The sequence below is a fragment of the Tiliqua scincoides genome, chromosome 2 (assembly GCF_035046505.1).
Source record: "Tiliqua scincoides isolate rTilSci1 chromosome 2, rTilSci1.hap2, whole genome shotgun sequence".
Lineage (NCBI taxonomy): Eukaryota > Metazoa > Chordata > Lepidosauria > Squamata > Scincidae > Tiliqua > Tiliqua scincoides.
Genome location: NC_089822.1, coordinates 171,855,676 through 171,880,860, shown reverse-complemented (window position 1 = coordinate 171,880,860; position 25,185 = coordinate 171,855,676).

Here is a 25,185-nt window from a genome sequence, read left to right as displayed (position 1 = left end):
TGCTGCCAGGGTCCGGGGGGTGCGGGGAGCCCCAAAGAGCTCTCTGCAGGGCTCCCTGCAGCTTGTAGAATGTAAAAAAATAAGATTGCAACCCATTTCTGGGTTGTGATTGCAAAACCGGAAGTGGGTTGCAATCTTTGTTTACATTCTACAAGCCATCGGGAGACCTTCAGAGGATGCAGTGGGGCTCCCTGCATCCCCTGGACCCTGGCAACAGGTAAGCTAGGTTAAAAACAGCCTCCCCTTCCCCTGTAGCGGTGTGATCCTGGAAATCATGTTGCTGCCTTCCCCCCACCCCTGTAAAGACTTAACCTGGTTCTCAAACTCCTAGAAAATTTGAGAACCAGTGTGCTAGATGATAAAGCAAAAAAGGCAATGGTCAAGCAGACATTTCCCCAAGCACATTCTCAGGCTGTAGCAACTCAAAGGCATCCCAGAGAGCAGGACCAGCCAGTGCTGTGGACACATCCCTAGACTGAATGGCAGAATTGATGGCATCTAAGTTGAGGTGAACACTAGTGACTTAATCCTCATGCTGTCCAGCAAATGTTTCACATTGTTCCTTAGAGGTTTTGCTAGCAGTTGGAGAATTAAGAAAGATGTTTTGCAAATGCCTCCTTTGCAGCCAGCATTTCACCTCACTGTCCATTCCTAGTGAACAAGGACCAGACACAACAACCAGCACTGCAGAGGCTAGATCAAGAAGTGGGACAACAGAAATAAAATATGATCGGTGATGGCTTTCATAACACAGAAGGTGATACAGTGCAAGGCTAGAAAGAGGCACGTAGAACTGAATTTCTGATGTGACCAACACATCTCAGTATTTTCTGTTCATCTCACCCAGAGGGAAGCAGACCCCCAACACACACACACACACACACACACACACACACACACACACACACACACACACACACACACACACACACACACTGAGATTCACATCAGCTAGGCATAAACCCATTTGCTCATGTGGCCTAGTTTCATACTTCTGGCTGACCAATCCTCATTTAGAATACTCTGAGATGGGACATCCTCTATAATGCATGGTGCAGCTTTGCCCCAGAATCTTCATTCTGTGAATTGGATCATTAGGGGAAGAAAGTGTGTCATGGACTAATGGATATGATTTATGTGCAATTATAAAATCTTTCTTCTTTCAGATCTTTAGTCCCAGATCTTTCTCTTGGGTATTTCTGGATGAACATCTGGACCTGCCTTAATCTTCTGGATCAGGGGTGCCCAAACCCCGGCCCGGGGGCCACTTGCGGCCCTCAAGGCCTCTCAATGCGGCCCTCAGAGAGCCCCCATTCTCCAATGAGCCTCTGGCCCTCTGGAGATTTGTTGAAGCCCACACTGGCCCAATGCAACTTCTCTCAGTGTGAGGGTGACTGTTTGACCTCTCATGTGAGCTGTGGGATGAGAGCTCCCTTCACTGCTTGCTCTTTCACATCTGTGATGCAGCAGCGGCAGCTAAGGAAAGGTCAGCCTTGCTTTTTGCAAGGCCTCTTATAAGCCTTGAGCTATTGCAAGACCTTAATTCATCCATATAAGTTCATCTTTAATATTTTCATTTATGTAAACTTATGTAAATTTATTCAAATTTGAAATGTAAATTAATTCTTTATTTCCCCGGCCCCTGATACAGTGTCAGAGAGATGATGTGGCCCTCCTGCCAAAAACTTTGGACACCCCTGTTCTGGATGACTTTCACCATTTCTTTCCCCTTGGCTGCTTGCTCCCCAGCTGCCATTTATTAGCTGCTAATTACCTCTCTTTATTGTTCATTGTGCAGGTTGGATATTTTTTTGCATTCCTACCCTAATTTTCCCCTGTGGTAATCGTGACCATTTGCAGTACAGAAAGATTAGTGCTTTCACCCAATTATTTCTCTTGACAGAACAAGGCTTCCTTTCTATCTTGCCTTCAGAATACCACAAAACACCTCATCCCACCAAAACTATAAGCAAGTACATTTTGCTATTTTCTTGTCACTGAATCCTTTTGAGAGCACATTGTGGAATTAAGGCCCAAATCCTAACCAACTTTCCAGCTCTGACATAACTGTGTCAGTGGGGCCTGTGCTGCATCCTGTAGTTGGGGGGAGGGCAGTTATGGAGGCCTCCTCAAGGTAAGGGAATGTTTGTTCCCTTACTTCAGAGCTGCATGGCCTTTACCTCAGTGCTGGAAAATTGGTTAGGATTGGGCCCTAAGTCACTTACTAGGTCTAGTATAATAAAGTGAAACTGCCTGTGTTAACCTCCTTTCCAATCCTGAGGAAATAAAAATAGAGTTGAAAAAAAGTGAAATAATGTTTTTACTTGCTTAAAATATGGCTTGTGACAAAGAGTGATAAGATATTCCCCCCAGTGAAGACTCAACAGGAAAATCATTCAGGGCCCAATCCCAACTGCATGCTATGCTGATGGAACACAAGTTCCACCAGCACAACATGCGTTGTAGATGTTGGAAACATGACTCCACCAAAGAGTATGGCCTGGCTGCTGCTATGAGTGGCCAGGTCTGCGTGGTGATGGTTGCCAGATACCCACCACCTCAGTTAAGACTATGCAGTGGCCAGGAGGGAGGGGGGAGGGCACAGAATGGGGTGGAGGTGAGCAGAATGGGGTAGGACGAGGCAGAGAAGGGTGGATCAGTTCCAGGAAAGGGACAAGTTCAGCAGCAGCAGTGCTTGACAAGTCTGGAACCCCCTCCCAGGTCTGATCTGCTTTCATGGATCAACATAAACTTGCATTAGTGATATTGCTCGCACAGGGCCTGAGTTGACCCACCAGGCCTGCAGGTGCTTATCCTGGGGCAAGGGAACAAATATTTCCTTACCCCAAGGAAGCTTCCCAAGGTGAAAACTCCTCAGCAGGATTCAGCAGATGCTGCGATGGTGCCACTGCATCACCATGTGGGGGGTTACAGTGGGTTGGGCTGCCTGAAAGGTTTGAGTGAGGCTCTAGAGCAGGGAACATAAGAACAGCCCCACTGGATCAGGCCATAGGCCCATCTAGTCCAGCTTCCTGTATCTCACAGCGGCCCACCAAATGCCCCAGGGAGCACACCAGATAACAAGAGACCTCATCCTGGTGCCCTCCCTTGCATCTGGCACTCTGATACATAGCCCATTTCTAAAATCAGGAGGTTGCACATACACATCATGGCTTGTAACCCGTAATGGATTTTTCCTCCAGAAACTTGCCCAATCCCCTTTTAAAGGCATCCAGGCCAGGTCCAGGGGTGTCAACCATAAGACCTGTGGGCTTGCTATGGTCTGTGAAAGATCTTTATCCAGCCCACATTATAGTTGGGCTCTTCTAGCACCACCATCAGTTGCTCTCAGCTGGTGTGTTTCAAAGTAACACATCAGTAGAAGCAGTACCACTGAAAGGGTGGCACTGGGAGAGCCCCACTATCATGCTGACTACACTTTCAGCAGCACGACATCTGCTGAGGTGTCACTGCTGAAAGGGTGGGCTGCGTGATAATTGGGATTCTCCCAGTGCTGCCCTTTCAGCAGCACTTCTGTCGAGGTATTGAAGAAGAGATTAAAGGAAGGTGAAGAATGGTATGGGGTATGAGGCAAACTAAGAAAGGGAGAAGGAACAAGTTGTTGAGGTTCTGGGAGAGTCCAATTACGACATGTGCCACACTTTGAGTAGTTATTTCTTTACTCAGCATGTGATTGGCCTTTGGAACTCCTTGCCACAGGATGTGGTGATGGCATCTGGCCTGGGCGCCTTTAAAAGGGAATTGGACAAGTTTCTGGAGGAAAAATCCATTACGGGTTACAAGCCATGATGCGTATGTGCAACCTCCTGATTTTAGAAATGGGCTGTCAGAATGCCAGATGCAAGGGAGGGCACCAGGATCTGGTGTTATCTGGTCTCTTCTTATCTGGTGTGCTCCCTGGGGCATTTGGTGGGCTGGGAAGCTGGACTAGATGGGCCTATGGCCTGATCCATTGGGGCTGTTCTTATGCTAATGCATCACTTTGCAGAGCATCTCTCAGTTGCTGAGCTTCGAAGTGACACCTTTTAAGAAAGAGGCAGGGGTAGAGGTGTGTATTTCCATGATAGGATTACAGCCTATATCTTACTGACCACAATGAATAAATGATTGCACAACAGGCTTACTTCTGAAAAAAATAAATAACACCATTTTCAAATACCTCTAGGCAGGAGATTTCCAGTTTCTCTGAAAGACAGGAGAACAAATACAAATACAAAAATGTTCCAGTGTTAGACAGCTCTTGTCAAACCTTATTCTGTCCCATGGCTGCTGACTGAGGTGGAATGGTCCTGGGCAGCTGAATGCTGGAGGAAGCAAATCAGTGTTCACAGAAGGAGGCCTACCAAAAATATCATCATTTCCAACAGCACCACTTTTTTTTTTTTTAAAGTCAACTTGTCATCTAAAACCTGACTCCATTTAATCCTGCTTAGCTTGTGCAATCTGATAGTATCACAGAGAAAGATGGTATTGCTCCAGGCAAACTTTGTTAAGCCATAGAGTGTCACAGAAATATTCCAACGTGCACTCTCAGGCTACAAGGGCTTGAAAGACAGGGAGGGATTGCTTTCCTCTCCACTGCTGCATTATGGATGTATCATTGGGAAAGAATGGTTGAAGGAACCAACAGTTAAGCTTTCTGAGCATTGGTACTGACATTGTTAACGTGTGGTGTGTGTGTGTGTGTGTGTGTGTGTGTGTTGCAGTTCTGACCATTCTATGCGCAAAATCCTGACCACTTTCTGCACAAGTCAGCAAGCAAGCAATCAGTTCACAAACCAATTAAGCTTGAGTATTTTATTTTACTTTTGTTCCACAGCTGGTAATGAGTCTGGTGGCCAAAAAAAGCAACCTGGGGAGATAACTGCAGAAGAGAACTTATAGTCAGAAAAAGAACTAAGCATTCCCTCACTTATTGATTCTCCACCAATAAGGTTTTCCCTGTCCCTACATTTGTGTTAAATGGTAAGCGCTGGTTTGGGAACACCAGGGTTCTTTTAGTTCTCCAGTACAGAGCATTGTAGGAGTGACTTTTTTTAGTTTTAAATGCTATTTATGCCAGAGCCCCACTCCAATCAGTGCTAACCAGAATACAAAAGGGACAATTGGAGGTAAATAAATCCCAAAGCTCAGTAATCACAGTGACAAGTGATGAGTGCAAGGTTAAAGCTGGGGGGAAAAATCCACTATCATCTTACTGATATTTATAGCAAAGTCAGACATGAACTGCATGCTTATCAGGAGACACCAAACAAACTTTTGCAAACATTTGTTCTGCCATAGAATTCTGGTACTGAGCAAAGAATTCTCAGCCACTTCCAATGACAATTTGTGGATGGGGGGGGGGGGGGAACCTTTTAGGAAGAAGGATCTTTCTTTAAATCAGTAGACCAGTTTGGTGGCAAGCTCAGTACTTTTGTTGTATTGTGAATGGATATTACCCATATTTAAAAAAGAAAAAGAAGATGAAAAAGTAAAAAAATACCATTTTCACTATATCTTTTCTGGGCCTGTGGATGAAAAAGCAGTTTAACATGCACAAAGAACAAGTGAAGGGGGAAAAAAAGTCTGTAAGCAATACTGACAGTAAACAGATTTCTTTATTGGAGTAAGAACTGGAGAAAAATTAGTATTATTTGAGTGATAGAAATACCACTTTCAAAGTTGATTCTGGCTCATTTTCAAAGAGTGAGATCACTCAATGGAATGCTAATTGTTGTACAGTTCCATTTAGACTGAACAACATAATCTGCAACATTTCGCTCACTTCTATTTATCATCATCTCACATTTAGTGTCTTTTGCCAAAGAAGAACTTTCTGCGTGATGACTAACCTCCCTAGTCTGTTACTATGGGATGTTTGAGTGATTAGCATTGCCCAGTAAATGCTCTGCACTGATTCATGTGCTGTATTAAGGAGAGTATTTGAATCCTTCTCCAGAACAGTTATATTGTCTGACTGGAGTTATAGCCAATGTCTACAGTTACCCAACCATGAGATCCTATGATCACTGTTATCCATCTGCTCCATCATCATTATGACAGCAAAGTTCACTGCAATTTTAGAGGTCAATGCGGAATAGGAGAGGAGGATTCTATGAAATTACAGTGAGAAAATAAAAAGACAGACTTCTGGCAGACTGCTATAATCCAAAAAGGCAAAATATTAAAAAGAGTCCTGCAAGCTGAATGTTCATAGCAAAGCCATATTAACTCTTATGCAGCAGGTTAGAGGCTATGTGTCCCAAAAGGTAGCCCCTTAAGAAAGAGATTAGTGGCTGATGGGTATCAATACACCAAAAAAGCTGACTTTTTCTTCCATCAAAGCAATCATTTCTCTTGATTTGATATATAAAACTTAAAAAATAACCCTGTTTGATGTCATTATCTGGCTCTCTAGTCAATAGTCTTCCACAGCTGAAGCCATTCCTTGATTGTACACTTTTACACTGTCCCAGTTTGAGTCTCAATGCAATTCTTCTATGACCACTATTGTAACAATGCCTTCCCCCAACCCTGTGCCAGGACGCAGCATGATGCTGGCTGCCCGATCTTGCCAATCAGGATGCAAAGGGTGATAGACCTTTAAAAGGCAATGGCAGACCTTCTCCCCAGTTGATCTCCTGCTTAATGGAAGGGCCTCTTGATGCTAGAACCTAACTAGGCCAACAATGAGACATTAGTGTGGTAAGCACTGGTAAGAGTGGTGACACAGCAATGAGAGTGCTGCTTTACCCACAGTGGCTCAGACCTTCCCTGTCCACCCAGCTGATGATGACAATCTTAAGTTGGCAGAGTGCCTTGGTGTTCTTCTTGCCAAGGAAAGCCTCCCTTTTCTGGGTATCAGGCTGAATATAATTCTTCAGTGCAGTTGCTTTCCCGGTGATGCAAACTAGTGGCACACAGAGAAGATTTTTCAAACTGTATGCAGGGCTGGAAGCTTCTACTTCACCCATTGCAGGAGCTGGTTGAGTCCAGGACAAGCTTTTCTTAGACATTCATGCAATTTCTCCTTCCACATAAGCAAGGCTTTTAAAGTAGTGTTTGTGGCTCCTGAACCAATTTCAGTTGGGTGCCCATTCATTTCAATATTTTATTTTTAATATAACTTTGATGCTACCGTGGTATGACTGTATTTGGGGAAACGTTACAGACCTGTACTTTTAATAAGCTACTATCTATATTCTTTTAACAATTGTAGCAAATGGGACTTACTCCTAGGTAAGTGTGGGAAGGATTGCAGCCTAGGATTGTTCAAAATTTTCTGCTTGATGATGTCACTTTCAGTCACGACATCACTTCTGGTGGGTCCTGACAGATTCTCATTCTAAAAAGTGGGTCCTGGTGCTAAATGTGTGAGAATGACTGTTTTAAAGGGATAGTGTATATTATAAACTTATATGACACTGAATTCTAACTAACTCAGTTCTAACCCCTGATAACTGGGAGAAAGGTGCTTTTTAGAGGGACGTCTTCTTAATTTAGTGGGTGGGGGAACTGTCCCTCTTCACCCCAGTATGGCATCTTTTCCATTGGCTGTTTTCATTCTTTCTTCTGCAACTATTTTTAGATTGTCTTTTGAGTATAAAGAACCATTTAATTTATTTTACTACATAAACCGCTTTTTGACCTACTTTTCGTTGTAAGGCAGTATATATTTTTAATTCTTAATTATAATAATCCCAGTCCTCATCCTCATCATGATCATCATTTTGCAATGGATAAACAGTAAAGTATACAGTTCAGGCTTATGCCAGCACATGGAATACCTTGCATTCCGTAATCCCACAGCAAACTACTGTGGCAAAGACAATGAGGATGGAATAGTTGACAGGAAAGTGAGGCAGACCTGCATGTCTCATTCCCACTTGCCTTGCACTGGGCTGCTGCTTTAACTGACCCCTTAGTCAAATCTAAATAGTGATAATTTGGTTTATCAAGTTTGCAGAATTTCAGCTAGATTGATGCCACTGATATCACATGACTAAACCCCTGCTAATTGGGTAAGAGGCACTTTTTCAAGTGGGTGCTCCTCTTTTATTTTAGCAGGGGGAGAGTAACTGACCCACCTCACCCCAGCACTGTCTGTTCTAGTGGCTGTCTGCTGGTACTCCTTTGCATCTTTTTAGATTGTGAGCCCTTTTGGGACAGGGAGCCATTTAGTTATTTGATTTTTCTCTGTAAACCGCTTTGTGAACTTTTAGTTGAAAAGCGGTATATAAATACTGTTAATAATAATAATAATAAATAACTGTGGCCCAAATTTCCAGCACTGGCATAGCAGGTTAGGATTGCGACCTGTGTCTTTACTCTTGTCAGTCTTCACTTGCTATGGGCAGGATGACCAGATGTCCTCTTTTTCCAAGATATATCCTCTTTTTTTAGCCTCATGTCCTGGAGAAGAACTTACATGTCCTCCTTTTTCGTGTGACCAGGCCCCTGCAGGCAATGCCTTCCTGTAATTATTAAATTATACGTAATATAGTTTTAAATTTAATAATAAGTAACATAGTGTTTAAATTAACCAAATGAAATCAATATATGAGTGTTTTCAGCTTTTATTTTTGTCATGTCCTACATTTTTCTTTCAAAATGTCCTACATTTTGGAATGCCTTGTCCTCTTTTGAGGTTATGACATCTAGTCACTCTGGCCATGGGGAAGTGATGATACACCATAAAGAATACATTTCAAGGCATGGGGTAGAAAATCTTGATATAATATAATAATCCACTCATGCTGGGAGTTCTCCAAACACCCACCAACAATTTATTCCATGGCTTTTTAGTTAAGCAGAATACGTTGAAGGCACCCATGATGAGATTATGCTTTCAAGAGGAGACAGGGAGCACCCAAGGTTGAGGTCAATTCAAAAAGGGAATTATTTTCCATACCAAGTATTCATGTGGTCTTTCTACCTGTAGCAAGCAGCAGCACTATTTTATGTTTCAGTTACGCTGCTGCTGCTGCTGTTTTCTATGACATCTATAAGACATCCTAGGCCCACTTTATGGATAGGCAAGCAATGGTCAATGTGAAGAAAACACAGCCTAAAGAAAACACAGGTCATGGTTCAGGATGTGGACTCACCTCCCTGCATTACAATCTCTGCGCATGAACTGGAGGTTGTCCATGACTTTGTGTACCTTGGCTCAACGATCTCCGACACTCTTTCTCTCGATACCAAGCTAAACAAAAGCATTGGTAAAGCAGCTACCACGTTTTCCAGACTCACAAAGAGAGTTTGGTCCAACAAGAAGCTGACAGAACATACCAAGATCCAGGTCTACAGAGCTTGCGTCCTGAGTACACTTCTGTACTGCAGCGAGTCATGGACTCTCCGCTCACAACAGGAGAGGAAACTGAACGCTTACCACATGCGCTGCCTCCGACGCATTCTCGGCATCACCTGGCAGGACAAAGTTCCAAACAACACAGTCCTGGAACGTGCTGGAATCCCTAGCATGTAATGCACTGCTGAAACAGAGACGCCTGCGTTGGCTCGGTCATGTCGTGAGAATGGATGATGGCCGGATCCCAAAGGATCTCCTCTATGGAGAACTCGTGCAAGGAAAGCGCCCTACAGGTAGACCACAGCTGCGATACAAGGACATCTGCAAGAGGGATCTGAAGGCCTTAGGAGTGGACCTCAACAAGTGGGAAATCCTGGCCTCTGAGCGGCCTCTTCCAGTTTGAAGAGACACTTGGCCAACAGTCTGAGGCAAAGAGGCAAAGAAGGAAGGCCCATAGCCAGGGAGACAGACCAGGGACAGACTGCACTTGCTTCCGGTGTGGAAGGGATTGTCACTCCTGGATTGGCCTTTTCAGCCACACTAGATGCTGTGCCAGAACCACCTTTCAGAGCGCGATACCATAGTCTTTCGAGACTGAAGGTTGCCAATGATGACAATGGTCAATGTGAATCAATCTCAGTGCTCAGCTAGAGTATCCAGGCACAGGCAGGATTCCTTGCACTGGTGCTGCATATGAACATGCTGTGTCATTGGAAAACAAGTCTGCTTTGAGCTGGCACAACTGAGGCAATGGATTAAGCACATCAGCTAGAGAAAGGGGGGGGCATTATGGCTATGAATCTGGTTCTAAGTAAACATGCCCTTTACCAAGAGTGGAAGCTCCACAGCAGAATTTCCTTGCAGTTTTTTTAAAAAGGTATTGATGCTGCCTTATCCCATACCATTAATTATCAAAAATCACAATCAATAGCAAACATTTCTGCTTCCAGTCTAAAGCATAAACATTTATCTTCCAATCTGCATAATTTACTTAGCTCCTAATCCTATCCATTCCCCCCCCCCGCCCCGATGCATCCTGAGAGGGGGGAAAACACAGGTCTGCTCTGGGTAAGGAAACATTTGTTCCCTTAACCAGGGGTCATCCACTGTGGCACAAGACCTGCACCAGACCTGAAAAATAGTGTGCAAGTCCACATTGACCCAGGAAGGTGGTTGCCATGGAACCTGCTGCTGCTGAACCCACCTTCTTCATGGACCTGTCCCCCCCCCCCCCACACCTGTAGCCACCTTGTTCTGCCCTCCCTTTACCTTACCCCATTGCTGGCTCGTTCCACCCTCCCCATCACCTATTTTGCCCCTTCCCACACCATCCCACTTTCCTCACCACCTTACATCTCTCAGTGGTCCTCTCCGCTGCCTTGGCATGCATGGGAATGCTCTAGCCTTCCCACCTGCACTCTAACAGTGCACTCTAACAGTGCAACAGTGCTGCCAGAAGTGCTTTCACGACTGCCATAAGACAGGTGGCACTGGTGGAACACTAGTTCTACCAGTGCTATGAGCTCAAAGGCTTGGGCTGTTAATGACTTTTATATTTCCTATCACAAATGAGTTAAATATTTTTCCTGATCACTGTTATATTCCCATTTTCTCTTTCTTCAGGATACAGAAGAGATAATACTCATTTCTTATTAAAAAGTCCATTTCAGAAATTCTAAATATTGGACAGTTGAATTGCAATTTTCTTCCAAGAAAAAACAAACAAGACTTGAATTCTTATCTTTCAGGAAGCGCCTTACAGTGAAATGTAACAAAAGTTGACACTGATCACTGTTGTTCTCTTATTTCACAAAGTTCATCAATAAATGCATAATTTGCTTTTTTCAAAATCAGAACTAACTTTCTATAGCAGTGATTTTCAACCTTTTTTCATATCACGACACACGGACAAAGTGCTAAAATTGTCAGGGCACACCATCGGTTTTTGACAATTGACAAGGCACACCATGCTGGGGGGGGGCTCACACCCCCCAATAATATAATAATAATTATTATTACAGGTATTTCTATTCCGCCTTTCTAGGTCCTCAGACTTCTCCTCAGACTTTATTCAAGGCGGTTTACATAGGCAGGCTAATTTAAATACCTGTAGAGATTTTTACAGTTGAAAGAAGGCTCTATCTTTCAAGAGCTACAATTCAGATGTTTTGTTCTGATCTGGCCTCCATCCTGGCCTCCATCCTCCCACACTCAGAGCAGATGGAATAACTCAACTCATCTTGTCAGCTGCTTCAAGGTCTCGCCATTCATGGTGCCGGTGGCCTCGAACTGGCGACCTTCGGATGTTATCTTCAGGCAAATGGAGGCTCAACCCTCTAGACCAGACCTCGTGCCCCAATGACCCTACCAATAAATGACCCTACTTTAAACTCCTGCAGCATACCTGTGGATCATTTGTGACACACAAATGGTTGAAAATTGCTGTTTTACCATGTGCCAGTATGTTCTAAATATCAGTGGCAGAACCTCAATGGCAAAAGAATCACAGTGGGGGAAAAAAACAAAAAAGGATCAGGAAGGGGAAAGTCCTGCTTAATTTCCCTCTCATTATTTATTTCTTAACACATATCTTTATGATGAAGTAAGAACCAAAACAGAGGTGAACACACTTCTCATCTCCAATTGATTAGTCGGGAAACTACCACTCCTATGATCAAGACAGGTTGGGTTGAGGAGCCTCTATAAATAATTCATTAGGGAATGACTCCATTAAGAATAAATGAATGAATGAATACAGTGCAATGCCAGCTCATGTGCAGCATTTTTTTTCTTTTTTTGGGAGGGTGGTCATTTTTTTTTCTTTATTTTCAATGTACTCCTGTATAAATCAATTAAGGCGCTTTATTTTGACACCCAAACGTCAGTATTTACCAAACTTGGACAGACAGGTCCATCCCTGCAGCTCACATTTGCAAATAACTTTACTCATTAATGTTTAATTAAGACAGAGGAAAACTGTCCTTGATATTTTGCTGCAATTAGTGCTCTCTATACCCCACTGACTTCCCATGATGAATTACTTTTCAAATGGAAAGTGAAGTGATTAAATAAGGCTGAAGATTGTCTATCCCTTGCACGTTTGCCCAATGTACATTTTAAGTAAACGTTAAAATATTACTGTGCACAGTTAACCTCTTTTGGAAAAGAAAGAAAGAAAAGGAAAAGAAGCCTTGATGAGTCAGATATCCTTGTATTTCTTTCCTCCAAGAAGTTGCTCCTTCTACTTAGAATGTATATGGTGCCATCAATATACATGATGTGCTTGTTAATTTAGAAAGCCACAAACAATCAAAGATTTGTTTGCTGCTCTGGGGCCAAATCTCACCCCTGGGACCACAAATTTCAATCTTACCGATTTCAAGGTTGGTGCACAAATTAAGGAAAGAAATGAGCCTTTGCTTTCTGCAAAAAAGGCAAGAGATAATTCCAGAGGAGATGTTATTGTGGTGTTTTGAATTTCCAATAGTTTTCAAGGCGTTTCCCCTCCCCTGGGGTTTTGAGGCCTTTGAAACAAATGAGGGTACATGCCCTTGATGCTTGGCTGTATAGGACCTAATTTCCTGTACATCAAAGCGCAAGTACAGGGCCTATGCTCTTGTGAACAGATAGACATGGCTAAAGTTTGGCTTCACAGCAGCATTGAGCATTTCAGGTCCTCTACCTCTAAACAGCATGGCAGGGTTTATCATCAGTTGCAACATTATAAAAGCCCAAGAGGCTCACTCATCCCTAGTCAAGTTCCATAACATGTTACTTCTGCTTCTTTCTGTGCATTGTTTATTTTTTTCACATGTTTATACAGCTTTGGGCCAAGAATTCCACTAGATGCTGGTGGTGATGGTTGGGACAAAACTACTTCAACTTGCAGTGAACCCTTAAGCAGCAGTGTTATCCCAGGCCTGTTGTAATGCCAATTCAACTGCCTATGTTGTAATGATATACTAACACAGCACTTCCTGTACTCAGGCTATTATGTTATTTACTGATACATCAGATAAGTCTGCTATATGTTAAGGTTTTTTGGAGGGCGGGGCAGGGATGAATGCTTTTCACTAGCAACATCAATTGTACCTTACTATCTGGCTTTGTTCAAGATATCATTTCTAGCTGTGAGAACACATCTCCCTACCTGGTAGCCTCCATCTATTGCAGCTTGAGATGTTATAAAGAATCAGTAGATGTCTGTGTTTTCTTGACCAGTCTACGGTGACAGACCGTAGCTCAGGGAAAGATCATCTGCTTTGCATGCAGAAGATTCCAAGTTCAGCCTCCAGCATCTTCAGGTAGAGAACAATTTATGCCTGAAGCCCTCTCAGTGTCACAATGTTAAATGGACCATTAGTGTGACTCTTGGCTTAAATGAGCTCCCTAAGATTCAGACCCTCCTAATTTTTGTCTCAACAGTTCTTGACATTGCTAGGATGCAAACAGCAGGCATAAGGGTTCATATACGCTGGTCTGTTCATATCCCTGTTTCCTTTTATTCTTCTCTCCCCTTCCAACAAAGCTCACGTCTGCAGGAGACATGGATCAGTTGCTAGTACAGGAGGTAATCTCTCTGGGTGTTTATATAACAGCTGCTGTAATTCATGAATATATTATGCCACAGCAAAGAGCCCAGCAGGAGATTGCATTGGTTTAAAGGCCCCATGTGCTGAACTCATAAGAACTGTTCACTTGCAGCTAATGCAGGTGCTAAAACCTATGGCCTCATTGAAACAAAACATGCAGCATAAATCATACATTTAAGACCCAAGAGTCTGTGGCCTGGTGGCTGATAGAAGGTTTTGAAGATCCCAGTAAAATGAAAATTTGGTTGATGGGGTTCTGAGAATGTTGCAGGAGTTCCGGAGGGATTGACCTTGTGCCAGGAACCTGAAAAATTCTTTATTCAATCACATTCAGGGTGCTATCCTAGCTATCTGTTTCAGAGCAAGTCCCTTGCACCAGCCCAGAAGGGTTGCAAATGTGCTGTAAAGCATGTTTGTGCCTCCTCGGGAGTCGGCTGGGAGTCAGCTGGGCCGGATCAGGGATGCACACTGGCCCACAGAGGCTGCATCCAGCTTCCGTGCTGATGCGAGGAGGGAAGGTTGTGGCAGCTTGGCCAATGCAAGGGAGGGTGGGGAGGAGGCGGGAGGGAAGCATTCTGGGGTGGGGGAGGGCGGGCAGAAGGCATTCCAGTGGGCGGCGTGAGGGGAGCAGGAAGCGGGGCTGAGACCTGGCAGTTATGCCAGATTCCAACCCCATTCCCCAAGCAGCGCAGAGCAGCTCCAAGACACTCCATTCTCCTCAGACTTGCGTCACCTCCTGAGGTAGCACAGGTTTGAGGAGACCCATTGGGCTGTAGTAGCTTACCTGGGGTAAGGGGAAAAGTTTCCCCTTGCCTCCAGATGAGCCGATTCTTAGATTAGATTAGATTACTTTGTTGTCATTGTGCTTAATGCACAATGAAATTTGATGCACCAATGAGATACAGACATAAAAAAACTAAATACAACAATCGCTCACATCAGTCACACTCCGCACATTCACCCACACATTTAATACATGCATCATATGATATAAAAACAATATTAAACAAAGCCATATTGCCCAGGAGCATGATAAACTATGTTGCCTCTTTGGTGGTAATTTTAAGTACCTTAAATTCTGGCCCCAATCTTGCACTGGATATAGTGCAAGCCTCCTGGCCTGTCTATTCCAGCTCAAGATAGGATTGCGCTGTCAGATGTTAAAGTGAAAGATGGTGGCTGATGGTGGAAGTTTCTCTTCTATCCTTAGAAGGATCAGGCCACACAAGGCTTTGGTATTTCTTTGGAAACTGTCTGCATAATGGTGTTTCAGGGTCTTTTTTCTTTCTCCCATTTACTTTCTCCTGTAAGGGCTTTTTTTTCTGTCTCCCATGTACTTTCTTCTATAAATACTTGCATAAGCAGCACACTGTCTGAACCTGTAACTCCCAGGTTCCATCTGCAGCAATTCTCCATCTGCAGCAATTTTCATGATCTATTATATGTCTTTTGATCAGGAATGTTTCCGTTCCTGATTGCAGAAGATACTGCAGATGACACTTGTGACCTCCCACAATACATTGCTCATGCAAGAGCACCGCAAGAATGAGAGGTCCAAAAGAAACCAAAATTCACATGAACCAAATGCAAGATAACCAGAAGGACTAAGAGTCTGATCCTGTGGTCCGTGCCGTGCCTCCGTGGTGCGGATAACAGTCGCAAACGTGCCGTAAGGCACGTTTGTGGGGCTTACTGCCAGGCTCCCACCAGAGCTAGCCCAGGTCCGGCCGGCACTGAGCCAGCGAGCGGCGGGCGCCTGGGTTCCGCGGCTCAGCGATCTCCGTGACTGCTGGACTGCAGAACGGGAGATGGGGGCATGGTCGGGGGCGTGGGGGAGGTGTTCCGGGGAGGGGGGAGGCATGGCCGGGGGCATGGGGGAGGCGTGTCGGGGGCGGGGGAGAGGCGGATCCGCGAAGCCGAGCTCCGCAGGATCCAAGGCGCTAGGGCCAAACTAACTCCAAACTGACCTATGAGACTGATTGTTCTGAGTGCCAATGAGATATTATTATGATACAGCATGGAACCAATAACTTTTTATTTATTTACTTGATTTAATTTGATTTAATTTGATTTTATCATGCGGGGGGGGGCTACTAAATCTTCTTTGAACCTGGGTAGCAAATAGATGCCTTAGCTAGACCTCTGACTGGGGGAGGCAGCAGATCAAGTGGGTGGTGAGCAGCTGGGGGGAGGAGGTGGGTTCCTCCCAACTTCCACTTTTTAAAAAGCCTGGTTGTGATGTCACTTCCGGTTGTGACATCATTTCCGGGGAAACATTTTGAGCTTGGCACTGGGCTACATGATCATTAGGTACGCCACTGGTGGCACCCTTCCAGACCAATTCCTTGCCACCACCACTTCCTCAGTTTCACAAATGAGCAGTCACTGCTTACTCACCACTGTTTTCCTGGGGGGTGCTTCTAGCTGCTATTGTGATTTTCTCATGATCAGCTGTTGATAGATGAAGTTTCAACCTGTTGTACCCCTCTCTGCTGTGGATGAGGAAGAGGAGGAGACAGCACCAGTGCTCTGTTTGTGAGAAGGAGTCACCCCTTTATAAAAGGGACTTAACTGCCAGTGCTGTTACAATCTCCACACCTGGCTTGTCAGCTCAGCCAATGTCTTTATCAGCCAGCTCATACAATATTCGTCTCTAAGTGCAGCATCAAATCTATGAGGCCACACGGTTAATGGAAAGCAGTAAATATTCAAGGACAAGGACCTCATTTCTACCTGCCACCATTCCTTAGTCTTCACTAATCTTTCATGCCATCTATGTTGTGTTCTCAGCATTTCCAAGGCATTCCATGTTTGGTGTCAATTTCATGGCTCTCTCTTTGTCCTACTTGTCTGCTTCTGTTTCTACTTGAAGACCACCCCTCTTCAGAGAGGTTTTGGTGAGTGCCTGAAATTTTCTGTTTTGTTACTCCATTCAGTGTCATCCTTAAACTCTTATTTTGTTTAGTTATTCATTCATTAACATCTGACTTGTCTCATTATTTATTATTCTTTCATTTGTTTCATTACTTAGATTTATTTTTATTATTTGCTGTGTAGCATGGCAACGTATCTTTTTATTTAATTTTTTTTAAAACTGCTGTCACTTCTCTCAAAGTAGCCTTGGCCTTGCCACCAACCTCAAGCTGCTCGCACAGAAATAAGGCTGAAAGTCAACACTGTAGATCAGTGTCACACATTAGGAAATGGATTTTCCATTGAATATGGCTGAACCTGAGGATGTCTGGAGGGTGGAGCAGACATTCCTTTAGGTTCAAGGAAGCTGACTCCACCCTTTGGCCTCATGCTTTCTAAAAGAAGGTAAGACAAATCCATGCTACAGGCATTGGGGAAAGGGTGCTTTATAGCATGTTTTCTAAATTTCTCAATTTACTGTTCCACCCCGGTAAACTTTCCTGTTTATCTACCGTATTTTTCGCTCCGTAAGACGCACCTGACCATAAGACGCACCTTACCATAAGACGCACCTATTTTTTAGAGGAGGAAAACAGGAAAAAAAAAATTCTGAACCAAATAGTGTAATAAAATATTTAATAAACTATAACAGAATAACATTTGAACCCTGTAAAGTGAACAGCAGTCAACAGTGGCATTAAGAACCATTATCACTGTCATTAACAAATGGAGAGACTTAAAGGTTTGAGTACTCTAGTTTTCTGGAAACCCCAAGAACTCATCATCGCTAGAGTCAGAATTTATGAAGCTCATTTGCTCACAATCACTGACATAACTTTCTTCGCTGTCTTCATATAAGATACCGTCTTCACTTCCATCTAAGGCATTGCTAATGCCACATTTTTTGAATGACATTTTTTGAATGTGAGCATAAACTGGCATGAAGATCCCCCTTTCTTAGGGTGAATGGGATCATAAACTGGCATGAAGATCCCCCCCCCTTCTTAGGATGAATGGGATCATAAACTGGCATGAAGATTCCCCCCCTTCTTAGGGTGAATGGGATCATAAACTGGCATGAAGATCTCTCCCTTTATTAGGGTGAATGGGATCATAAACTGGCATGAAGATCCCCCCTTCATTAAGGTCCACAACGTGCACTCTTTTTTGCAGTATTCGCTCCATAAGACGCACACACTTCCCCCCCCCCACTTTTTTGGGGGGGAAAAGTGCGTCTTATGGAGCGAAAAATACGGTAAATGCATGGTTATCCAAACACATGGAGTGCTGCCCATGCTGTTTGAACAGCACGTTCTATCATACAGTTGTATAAATTTCTGATAATATGATAATGGAAAAAAGGACTTTCTTCAGGGACACATTGTATTAGAACACACGTGGCCAGTGTTCTATACTTGAGCATCAGTAATGAAGATTAGCAAGCATTACTTCTTTTTTGTGTTTTTCTGGTTATATCCTGCAAAATTGTAGATAGCAATGATCTCCTGAATGTGAGTCCTTTATCTGGAATTGAGTGAAGGTGAATGCAATCCCTTCTTTAGCCTGCTGACAGATTTGCAGATTTAAGAGTGAAAAAAAGAAAGGAGTATATCAAGAAATTGCATGCAAAAAATAAAAAATAAAAAAAATAAACCCCGTCCCATTGGGGTGATCCTTGACGTGCTCATGCTTTATCTGTAAAGCAGATACTTATCTAGAAATGATTTGGAATATGACCAATAAATGTCATTTACAGTAGAAAACAAAGTTTTATAACTGAGTGTGCTTTCTATGGCATGTTTTTGTTCTTGGTTTTGTTGTTCTTATTTATTGTTAGTAATGTGTGCATATATGCATATACGTGTGTGTGTGTGTGTGTGTTGTGTACACACAGTATATATGTATCTGTATCTGTACACACAGTATATATGTATCAGGCCCACTGTATCTGCAGATTCAGAACCCACAGATTTCACTATCCACAGGTCCCAAACCCTGGAGGACAGCCCAGAAGAGCTGCACTCCAGTCGCCTCTGGAGGGTGTTCAGAGGCTTGTGGGGGCTGTGCACAGGCTCCATGGGCCTCAGAATGCCTTCTAAGGCCTTCAAGAGACTTAGAAGGTAACTTTCAGTTTCCGGGAGGAGGTACTGACCCAGGAGGGGAGTGGGACCAGCGGAGGCCTACTCCATTGGATCCTATGCCCACGTCAAGCAGGAAGAGAGATAGCTGATGCAGACTCGAGTAGCCCCATTGTAGGGGCTGGGGCTTTACTCAGGATAAGGGGATGAATGTTCCCTTCCCCCGAAGAGATCTCCCATGGTTTCCTTGGCCTTTCAGGATACAGCAGTGGCCATTTCAGTGCCCCTGTAGCCTGCAACGCCAGGAAGCATAGGATTGGGCTGTCAGAGACATTACATGACATAGAACTAAATATGCCAGAATAAATATTCAAAACCATCTAGGCAGATCCTATACTGCTTTATCAAATTTCAGATAACATCCTTGGCTGGTCACTAATGAGATATAGATTTCCATCCAGCACAGCTTGTAAGCCTCATCAATAGGATTTAACAAACACACAGTTAGTAATGCATATGCTATGGTATATTTGGCTTTGTTAAGGTGGCTGCTATTATTTAGCACATTTGGGTTTCTTCTAACTTTTGCTTCAAGGCAAATTTGACTAGTAACTAAAGACTGCAACTCTCAATACACTTACTAGGGACTAGGCCCATGGGACACAATGGGACGTACTTCTGAGCAAACATGCATGGGATTGCCTGTAAAACTCACATTTATTCATTTACACATTTGTTTCAGCTCTATAAAAAATAAGTCTGACTAGTTGGATACTTGAAAGTTCACATCAATGATAGAAGCCCTTTGTTAAACCAGTGGTTACTTAACATTTCTCAGAGACGAAAATCTGACCCGATCAATAAAACAGCAGAATTTAATATGTGAACATAAACAAAATCCTGAAGCCAACAGTGCTTTTTTTGATTTGCTTTGTTTGGCATATGAAAACTTATTCACAAATACTTAAGATTGAAGCTTTTCACTTAGAATTACAGCAACACTGTAATCTAGTTGGGGACCAGAGCATGGATGGAAGTAAAACATGGATGAATGTCAAAGCATAGGTTTATTTAGCTTGCAAATTTATTTTGGCCAGCGAAAAACATAAATAACTCATTATATAACACATGCAACTGAGTATGAAACCTAAATAAACCAAAATAAAATTGTAAACCCAATCCTATATCTACTCAGAAGTAAATCCCATTATAGTCAGTGGGGCTTACTCCCCGGTAAGTGTGAATAGAATTACAGTAAAAAATGAACATAAGAATCTTGACAAATATTATGGAAGGTTGGATGAAACTGAACAAAAGAGGACAAGATTTGATGAATTTTGAGCACAAAATGGACAAAATTTGAATTGTGGTTATAACTGAAATTGGCTGAAAGAGCAAAGCAATGTAAGTCAAAGTACGCCTGTATAGAATGATAGAGTTGGAAGGGAACTTGGAGTACATTTAGGTCAACCACCTGCTCAGTGCAGACTGTTACAGCTTCCCTGTCATTTGGCCATTCAGCCACTTCTTAAAAATCCCCAACGTAATATATATATATATATATATATATATATATATATATATATATATATATATATATATATATATATATATAAAATTAGACAGAAATGATTGATATAAATTGTAATCTCAGTCAGTGGTTCAACTGGACTGGGTAACATGTTACAATATGATGCTACTAAATTAATACTTCCATATTTTAAAATATAGTGAGATCATCTCCAGGAGGACCAAATTAGAGTGATGGTTGTTTTTAATTACCATGAGGGTCAAACTCTTGTAGCATACAGTCTTCCTGAGGTTTTGCAATCACTACAGACTGACTCTGGGAACCAGATGCCTATTGCTAGCAAATTCACTTTTAGTTCAGGCTCAGTGAGGCCTGTTGAACACTACTTTCTAAACCAAGGCTCCTTCCCTGACAGACGCAGGCTAAAGACAGCTGGATCCAAGAACCTAGTGGGAATATATGTGCATACTTTTGAAAACATAACAAGGAAAAGGAGGAAAGGCCTTTTCTTTCATGCTTCTCCCCACCTTCTTCCCTCTCCAAATCTTATTGTGGATCCCCACTGTAAAAATCCATTTACTGAAAGATTTTCCTATTATTTTTGCACCCATCCAAATAAAACACAAGACTGAGGCTTGGGTAGATAGGGCCACTTTATTAAACTTGACAACAACAAACAGGGAGAACTATCTCTGACTCGCCAGCATGCGGGCAACTACATGGGGGGGAGTATAAACTGTATGCCTCCCTCCAGGTAATCAATGGGCAAAACCACCTGACTCAAGTGAGCCAATCATTACCAACCCTTGAGGTAGCTGGATGGGTCAGATGCCCTCAGGAATAACCATTTGGGCATCATCATCAATTCCAACCAGGAGGCTTGCCAGCCTGCCTCAGTGAGCTGGTTGAGCAACAACCCCCTGGCCTTACCTGCCTCAGGATGGACACCGAGGTTAATTCCTGCCTATCCGGCTTGCACGCCACCTGCCTAAAATGACCAAAAATTCTACTAATATGCCATTCTAACCATGGGAGGGGGGAACCACACCATCCTATCCCATGACAGTCTGGGATAGGTGAAACAACCTGCCAGCCAAAGATCCAGTTAGGTTGGCAGCAAAGAAATGCCTGCCTGACTTCTGAAAAGGGTGACCAGCTAGCAGGTGTGGTCAATGAATGCTGTATGACCAAGGAGCTGAAACAAGATTCTCTGTCAGTGTGGTGATGCTCAGCCACTGATCCAACCCATCAGTTGCCTGAAGGAATGCCTCTGCCTCATGCAGGGTGTGGAGCCAGGGCAGGTAATGCGGCACACAAATCGTGCCATGTTAATACTTTTTCCCCAATTTTCTCATTTTAAAAATCCTATTCAAACAGCTTTCTATACATATATTCAAAACATGAATGGATGAAGAACAGGCCCATACTGATCAGTCACATTCCAACATCCACACACTTCCTGGCCCTCTTTTGTTGTAAAAATCAGATGCAGTGGACCCATGTTGCAGGATCAAGTCCAGGAAGGTGGTTAAGATACAGTAACCACTGCTGCCACCAAACCTGCCCCTGAACCATCCAGCCCCACCACCTCTGTACCCCATTCTACCTTCCCACCACCCCTCCCATCTCCCCTGCCATTTAACCTTTGGTGGTGGCATCTGGGAATTTGCTGGCATCAGTAGGAAGGCAGAGGCCTTCCTGCCAGGACTCCAAGCAGCACACTGACTAGCACATTATTGGAGTGCCTTTTACGACTGCTTTATGGCAGTCAGTGCCAGCAGAAGACGTCAGCTTCCGCTGCAAGCATACAACTGGGCTCTAAATTACAGTTTCTCATCAGTATATCAGATATCACAACTTTGTGAATCTCTCCTTACATTCATTTTCATATCCCCATATTAGAAAACATATTTTCATTGCAAAAGTGACTTTTCTTTAGCTTAAAAAACCACCCTCTGTTAATATGAGCGTGAAAGAAAATCAAAACTGCACCTAGGCTGGCAACTTGTATATTGGGATTTCATTTCAGCACAAAAATTGCAGTAAAATGCTCACAGAAAAAAAAAGAGGACACCAGAAAATTTCATCAGAGCTTTAATCTGTTGTTGCACTATTGGGTGCTACTTATAACAAGAATTCATGAACCTTCAGCTGATGAAACAGGGTTTACTGATGGAGAACTCTTATCAAGGTTCCCGCTGTTTGCTCTGACAGACTCACCACACATGGCTGCACATGGGTAGGCTTGCATTCACCCACATTCCGAATGAAGTGTCTATCACTGGGCTGGTAGCTCAATAGAGTAATGTTTTAATTGCAGAGATACTAAAGAGTGACTAAAATGTGCCCCAGAAATGTTTCAGTTTTGGTCTGGGGACAGGAAAGCAGCAAGTGTGAAGATGTGGGATATATAACCATATATTTATAGATTTTTTTTAAACCTATGTGCAATAATACAATCACTCAATTATATATATTTGCAAAAGGTCATTTAAAATGTTTAATTTGAGTTAAAATCTGGAAGCTGAGAAATTGTCATCTTTCTGGTCAAGAGCAAAAAGTGGCAGTGGACAAGAAGTGATGACATATCCATAGCAAAAGCAATGGTATGTATAATAAGAGGAATGGAGAATTGGAGAAATCCTGTAAGTGGGAGGAGGGGATTCATGCTGCAAAGACTCTTCAGCTCCCAAACACTGGAACCCCTGGTTCTGTGCTTTCGATTTTGCAAGAATAGTCCAAAGTTTTCAAGTTTTTCTCTGCACCCACAAAAGACTAGAAATTTGGAGATAATATAGCAACATTCCTATGAGGCAGTGGTAAAGACTGTTCTGCATTGGCCCTAGTCTACTGGCTCCAGCTCTGTTCCGAGATACAGATAGCAGCTGACACGGGCAACATCAAGGGGATGTATGATGGTATCAAGCAGGCCCTAGGTCCAACACAGAGGAAAATTGCCCCTCTGAAGTCTGCCACAGGCGAGGTCATCCAGGATCGGGCGCAGCAGATGGAACGCTGGGTGCAGCACTACTCTGAGCTATATTCCAGAGAAAATGTAGTCACCGAAGAAGCACTGAACAACATTGAGTGCCTGCCTGTACTGGAAGAGCTTGACAGCGAACCAACCCTAGAAGAACTTCACGTGGCCCTGGACTCCCTTGCCTTTGGCAAGGCACCTGGAAAAGACAGCATCCCTGCTGAAGTCCTAAAATGCTGCAAAGAGATCATTGTCACTGAGCTGCATGAAATCCTCTGTCTCTGCTGGAGAGAAGGTGGAGTACCTCAAGACATGAGGGATGCAAACATCATCACGCTGTACAAGAACAAAGGTGACAGGGGTGACTGCAACAACTACCGCGGCATCTCTCTCCTTAGCGTTGTAGGAAAGCTGTTTGCCCGAGTTGTACTAAAGAGGCTCCAGGTACTTGCAGAGAGCGTCTATCCAGAATCGCAGTGTGGATTCCGAGCCAACAGGTCCACCACTGATATGGTATTCTCCCTTAGACAACTGCAGGAGAAATGCAGGGAACAACGACAGCCACTCTTTATAGCCTTCATAGATCTCACAAAGGCTTTCGACCTGGTCAGCAGAGACGGCCTCTTCAAGATTCTCCCCAAGATTGGATGTCCACCCAGGCTCCTCAGCATCATCAGATCCTTCCACAAGGACATGAAGGGCACTGTTGTCTTCGATGGCTCCACATCAGACCCTTTTGACATCCGAAGCGGAGTGAAGCAGGGCTGTGTTCTTGCACCAACCTTGTTTGGGATTTTCTTCGCTGTCCTGCTGAAGCAGGCCTTTGGAACTGCAACAGAAGGCATCTATCTCCGGACCAGATCAGACGGAAAGCTCTTCAACCTCTCCAGACTGAGAGCAAAATCCAAAGTCCAGCTGAAATGTCTGCGTGACTTCCTCTTTGCCGACGATGCAGCTGTCACTACCCACTCTGCCAAAGATCTCCAGCAGCTCATGGATCGTTTTAGCAAGGCCTGCCAAGATTTTGGACTGACAATCAGCCTGAAGAAAACACAGGTCATGGTTCAGGATGTGGACTCACCTCCCTGCATTACAATCTCTGAGCATGAACTGGAGGTTGTCCATGACTTTGTGTACCTTGGCTCAACGATCTCCGACACTCATTCTCTCGATGCCGAGCTAAACAGGCGCATCGGTAAAGCAGCTACCACGTTTTCCAGACTCACAAAGAGAGTCTGGTCCAACAAGAAGCTGACGGAACATACCAAGATCCAGGTCTACAGAGCTTGCGTCCTGAGTACACTTCTGTACTGCAGCGAGTCATGGACTCTTCGCCCACAACAGGAGAGGAAACTGAGCGCTTTCCACATGCGCTGCCTCCGACGCATCCTCGGCATCACCTGGCAGGACAAAGTTCCAAACAACACAGTCCTGGAACGTGCTGGAATCCCTAGCATGTATTCACTGCTGAAACAGAGACGCCTGCGTTGGCTCGGTCATGTCGTGAGAATGGATGATGGCCGGATCCCAAAGGATCTCCTCTATGGAGAACTCGTGCAAGGAAAGCGCCCTACAGGTAGACCACAGCTGCGATACAAGGACATCTGCAAGAGGGATCTGAAGGCCTTAGGGATGGACCTCAACAAGTGGGAAACCCTGGCCTCTGAGCGGCCCGCTTGGAGGCAGGCTGTGCAGCATGGCCTTTCCCAGTTTGAAGAGACACTTTGCCAACAGTCTGAGGCTAAGAGGCAAAGAAGGAAGGCCCATAGCCAGGGAGACAG